This window comes from Zerene cesonia, chromosome 16 (genome assembly GCF_012273895.1).
Source record: "Zerene cesonia ecotype Mississippi chromosome 16, Zerene_cesonia_1.1, whole genome shotgun sequence".
Lineage (NCBI taxonomy): Eukaryota > Metazoa > Arthropoda > Insecta > Lepidoptera > Pieridae > Zerene > Zerene cesonia.
Window position 1 is genome coordinate 4,139,756 of NC_052117.1, and position 6,499 is coordinate 4,146,254.

The window sequence follows — 6,499 nt, forward strand, 5'->3', positions numbered from 1 at the left end:
CAGTATAGCTTAAAATAAACTAATAAGTATTTTTTATGAGTACCTACCGGGGTTTTACAAGGTACTAACCTTAACCTTAAGCTATGCAATGGTTAGTGTACCCTATTCTTAAAAGCATGCTCAAACCTCATTATGGGGACAATAATATATAGCGAACACAGCGCCGATGACGAATTATTTTTCATAGACCTAACAGACCATGCTATTTTAGAGAATAAAATGTTTAGTCAAATAACATTATAATTTATGCTAGAAATATGATCAATGTAGCTGCAGTATTTAAGGATCATTAAAGCATGACAGACATTTACTTTTGTATGCATAATATAAGTGATAGCTAAAATTACACTTCACAAAATGAGACCCCATTAGTACACAATTTCTTCCAAAAATAAATCTCGAAGCAACAAAACAAACGGCTGCCTTCTAAATTCATTGTTAACTTTCATTAAGCTGATTGCTACACTCGGAACTTTGTAATAGTGACCTGAGCTATGTCAACCTTTCTGGTACCGGCCGATACAACCCCTTTGTAATACGTTTTAGCAAGCATTTCAGTTCTACTTGATACATGGCAACCGTTTCGCTTTATGACATCTCGTGATTGATATACGAGAGCTTACGGTAAGTGCTCGGATAAATTCGCTTTTCTTAGTAAAATTATAACGTTGGGAAATTTCGAGATTGTTGAAATTTATTTATGAAGCGTTACTACATTTTCAGCTATATGCAAATTAAACTTTTTCAAATAGTATAAACGTGATATCGAGCGTTTTCATATTAAATTATGTTCACTTCATACTGCAGTATTATGATCGGATAAATACAAAAAGATTACTCTATAATCGAAAAAAGTTCAGAGTGACGCTTCAATCATTAATAATGATTAAAGATCATTAATGATCAAAGGAATGGAAATATTTTATATTAAATACAATATTTTATAACTCTTTTTTATTAGCTTCACCTTTATGTAACCGACTCCCTTAGACTCGATTTTGAGCCATTTTGTGTATGGCCAGATTTAACTCAAACTTACACAGTACACTGTACCTAGTGTACTGTGTAAGTTTGTATACTTATCAATGATCGGCGATAAAACAATTGTTTCATCAGTTTATCCTATATCGTCGATCGATCGTAAACGATCATGATATAATTATTATGATCGTCAAGATTCAATAATTTCCTTAGATGAATAATTCTCTGTATGTGAAAAATTGAGACAATTTAGTTGATTCTATAACGTAAGCGAGTGTTTTCCTATACAAATATGTCACTTGTATTGCTCATGTACCTCAGATTCCCAATAGGTACAAATTACAAGGAATAACACCAAAGCACTTCTCATGAATAAAAAATAATGCATTGCTCGGACGCGGTCTGTCTTCGAAAAAATCCGCAAAGGCCACTGCTTTCAATTTTAAAAACGCTCTCTTCTTGATTGGCCCGTTACGGTCATTACTTAGCTTTCTAAGGATAGTAGAAAGTCAAGTCTGAAAAAAATATAAGCAACTAGTTATACTAAGAGCAGTGCTGTTAAAGTAAATGGAGCTCCTTAATCACATTTAAGACTGAAACACTGCTGGAAGACAATGCGCTATATGTTATATTTAATACTAGTAAGTAAGATTTTTAGAAGAAAGATTTAAATCCATATTTACGATTTTTTTTTTACTGTTGTTGAACTATATGATGGGTTCATTTTTTAATAAGGTGCATACTATATATGCTAATTGTAATACATAACAAAGAAGTTCTATGTTCATAATTATTCCGATTATACCTATAGTTAAATACGTCAAATTTAATAAAAACAGAAAGGTAAGCTCAAACATTATATTTCGTCATAAAACGTAACAAGCTTATAAAACCACAACATAATCGCGAAGGGTCCCCGCATTGTCCCCGAGGTACTATTCCGTGCTGCTCGCCCCGAAAATTACACGACCTACGTAATTTTTAGCATTTTCTTTGTTATTCTTCGAGACCTCGAGAGGCTCGCAATGTTATGATCTCATTTGAGTTATGAGGAAAAAACTCTTAGGAGGTCCCCGGTCGAAATCATTGTCTCTAAAATTACACGCTTACTGTAAATTAAGGAAATTTTTTGGACACCATTTTGATATATTTTTTCTTATATTCCGCCTCCGTTGTAATATAATATAATTTAACATTGAGCTTCAGAATGATTCTTTAGATGTTTATTACAATGACATGTATGTGATTTTTTTTTATTATATCAGAAATATATTGATGTGTGTTTATAGACAAAATTTTGTAATAACGACATAATTATCACGCAAAATAATGACAATATTATTTTATCATTCCCATATCACTCGTTCGTGGGTATGCCGGTGGTGAGTCGTCCACTAGGCCATTACTATGGTAAATATTGGTTGTTATTTTCTGTTAAAACTTAATTAGTTTAGTAGTCTCAATGTTTTTGAATATAGCAGGAATATGAGAAGAAAATATAATGGTAATATCGAAAAAATTGCTGTGCATTAAATACATACATTAATACCAAGCTACGGATTAAAATACTATGGATTAATACATTAAAAATTAGTTGATTACCAAAAAAATTAAAGCGCTAACTACTAACTAAATAAATAATTATAAAACGTCATTGTTTTTTTTTTTCTTTCCTTATCTTATCTTATGTTAGTTGTCTATTCTCGTTTTTTAGTAAAAAACGGGTAGTAATCCGTTACCCGTGTTTTGCTTCCCATTTAATAGAGGTTCCAATGACATAGGCCTATAGAATCCTGGAAGCACACGCTCAAGTTAGTAACATACGACATAAAAATATTATCCTTAAATAGAACACACCTGAAAGTTATATCTAAGGTAACCATGGTTGTTAAATAGTGTTAAACAGAGACTTAAGAAGAAGTAAAGACTCAAGAGAAATTATTTGACCCTTCTTAGGGTATTGGGCAGATACAACATACCACATCAGTTTTTCCATATCGATTTTCTTAACGGACAAGCAGGTGGTCAGCCTCGGACGCCTAATACCAGCTCACGTGGCCCCTCCACCAAACGTCTCGACGGAACACAGTGGGGTTTTAGGCGGCAGGCATATGACATAATCCACGGCTCCCTCCCCGGGGCCCATGGTTATCTATGCACGATTTTCTCACTTAAAAAAAAGGTGGTCAGCGTCCAATGTCCTCCCGGATACGAGGCTTTTTTTAGTTTCTAGGCTTACGTGTTAAGTAGTAACTGAAAAACAGTTATATTAATGTAACAATTGATTATAATGAATCTTATATTCATCCACGTACAATCGTAAAATTGAAACAGACTTGTCTCCAAGTCATTTTATCTTCCCAGCTTTAACGATACCTTGGGGTCACACTTTCAGACAGATTTTACGACTTCTATTTTATAACTTCTTGGTCTTTGAAACTTTTCTGTAACTATGGTATTAAATTTTCAAGAACCCTTAAAAGCGATATAATAATCTGCTCGAATTAATAAGTATCAACTTTTACAAATGCTTAAAACAAATAAATTGTCTTTATAAAAATATTCACTATTCATATATTTAATGACAAAGCAAAATATCTACTGTGGAGCCTCTGTTCTATATAAGAATTTATTTATTATGGATTATGCATTCATTTCCTTATTATTATTATGCATTTAATAAAATATCTGTTTGTTTATCTAAGCAATTATATATGTTATTTGTTTAAATACATAATTTTTAGATTTTTTATGCATTGAAGTGCTTTATATATGGGATTTTTAATACCAATAATAATATTGTTTAAAAGCATAATTACAGCATGCCTAGTTTGGCCGATGTCCTTATGAAAATAAAAAGAATAGTACACCTTATTCGGATTCAATCTTGATGCGGTATCAATGAAAAATTATTCGTCAAATATTCCCATTGTTACCTATACTTACACACAAATTCCCACTTCAATTACTCCAATTTATCAATCGTAATCAGAACGACGTAGTTTCATATATTAACTAACCCTTAATAATTATAATTTTAATCTACATTATGAGAACTGAAATACACTGCCATATTGTAAGTTCAAAATCGGGACTAATACAAAATATTCATATTTGCAATTTGCGCAGATCAAGTAGGAATTGCGTGGTGCTGTCAGCGCGCATCTAGCGAACGGATGAAAGCGGCAAATCTGTTGTAACATTGGCTTAACAGCCTGCGCTTACCGTGGCGCGAGTGAAAGGAGAACATAATACAAGCAAAATTTTTATATGAGCAAAAGATAGTCACTTGGACAATCTTTTGCTACCTAATATCTGTCTTGTATGAAGCATTGAGCAAAATACAATTCATAAGTTCATAATATGTGGTCTATATCTACCCAAAACCATAAGCACACAAAACCATAGAGCTCAAAGAAACATTTTTAACAGCCAAACATTTTTAAAATTTAATTTTTAGTTTTATAGCATTGAAATACTTTATAAATGAGAAATTTTGAAAGAATAGAAGAAAATTGATCACGAGGCGGGATTTCATTTCTAAAATTTTCAATTTATGACAACTAACCAGCATTTATCTTATATATGGCGCTTTTTATATTCTGTGCTAAAATGAAAATCGCTATTATTTACAACTTGACACCCAGAAGCACTCTGCACTAACAGCGACGTCCACTAAAATCACAGACCACTCCAACTGCAAAACTTTTCCTGACATCTACGTAACAATTGAACGCCATCTCTTGCAGACACCTATTGCTCGCGAGATTTGTGAACAATCTGTTGAACTAGATTTAAATATACAGTATCTCAAGATTTCACTCTGGATACTTGGCTTGTGTAATATGAATTTGTGTAGTGTAATATTTTTTAATAAAGTAAAGTAAAGCTACACAAAAATATCATAAGCAATTAGAGAGCTTAGTTTTGTAATTTTTTTATATACGTACCTAGAAATGTATATTTTATATACATTAAAATATTTTATACTTTATACAGACAATATTATTATTATGGATAGAAGGTACGGTAGAAGGTACGGTAATTTCTCTCAACTTTCTGAAACTTTAATATTTTTGATTTCATAATCATACATACCTACCTCACCGAATTAAAATAAATACTGGGTCCTTTTATTAAATCCGAATTATATAAGGTGAAATCTACAGAAAGTCAAGTTATATTGAGAGAAAAGCCAAACTGTCAATTCTCTAAAAAAACCTATAAAATTACACTTCATTATATTGAGAAACAAGGGATATGTTACCAAATAATCAAAATGTATCAAACATCAAATTACGTCACTCCTCTTGCGAATTACGGAGGGTTTTCTGAAAAACAGCATTTAATTAATATGTATGAAGTATAACTCAAAAGACACTTTCAAATTGTTCTGTGTTCGCCCAAATGTCTCCTCTTTGTATTTAATTATTCAAAGATTTTGTCGCGTCGCACAAACAGACGGCACTGTTTAAAGATTCAGGCGTACCACGTGTTTCTTACTCACATACTTCGCTATGTCGATATAAATTCAACTTATGCAAATATAATTCCTGTTTTGTCCTGATACGTTGCATGAAATTAAATCCATTATAATTAGTATCGACTTTAATTTCTTCATGTAAATATAAAACCTAATCATTGAGGCGCAAACACAATCTGTAATGAATACAACATTTTTATTAATAAAAAATTAGAAGTGAATCATTCAAATTTTTAGACCAATTTTAATCTATGTTATGATTGTATTGCTTACTTTCAAAATTTCCCCGCAACTTATCCCGTCCAGTACAAACCCTTACAATATAAATATCTATTCCCCTAAAAACGAACCTTTGAAACCAATTTCCAGCTGCGAACGTGGCTGGAAACAAGATAGATAGCCATATAAATCTCCCGCGTGTCTAATTGACGGCTTCGAAGTATAGCCACACCGACTTGCTCTGATTTACTAAGTTCATTTTAAGAAGGCTACCCTTGTCGTGGACTTATTATAATTTTAACGGAATATTTACTCTGGTATTTTTTACTAGCAATTGTTTCATAAACCAGAGGTAAGGAAACTGACTCGATTTATTTTAAAAATGGAATAATTATTGAAGATGCTTAAATTTTTACACGAAATGTAATGATGATATAAATTGATTGGTAAGAAAAGGAGAAGAGACGATTACATATCTTATAGTTGGATTACAATTGAAAATTTATATATACATGTTTGACATTATTTCTCACTTATTATGTTATTAAAAAAAATTGCGGACAGTGCCCTCGACCCGCGATAACTCTAGCGGAAACTGGTATTCGTGAAGGCAAAGGAAGGATATTTGAAAGTTAGTGTGTTCTTGATGTATACAGTATATTTAAATTATAATAATTATTTCTTCTTTAATCAGTGCCTTCTCTAAAAATATTTTAAAGCGGTGTATTTATTGCACACCAATATAGTCCAAGAAAATGGGTAGGGTAAATGCGAATTTGAGATTAAAACTTGAATTTTTGATATAATTTACTTTGA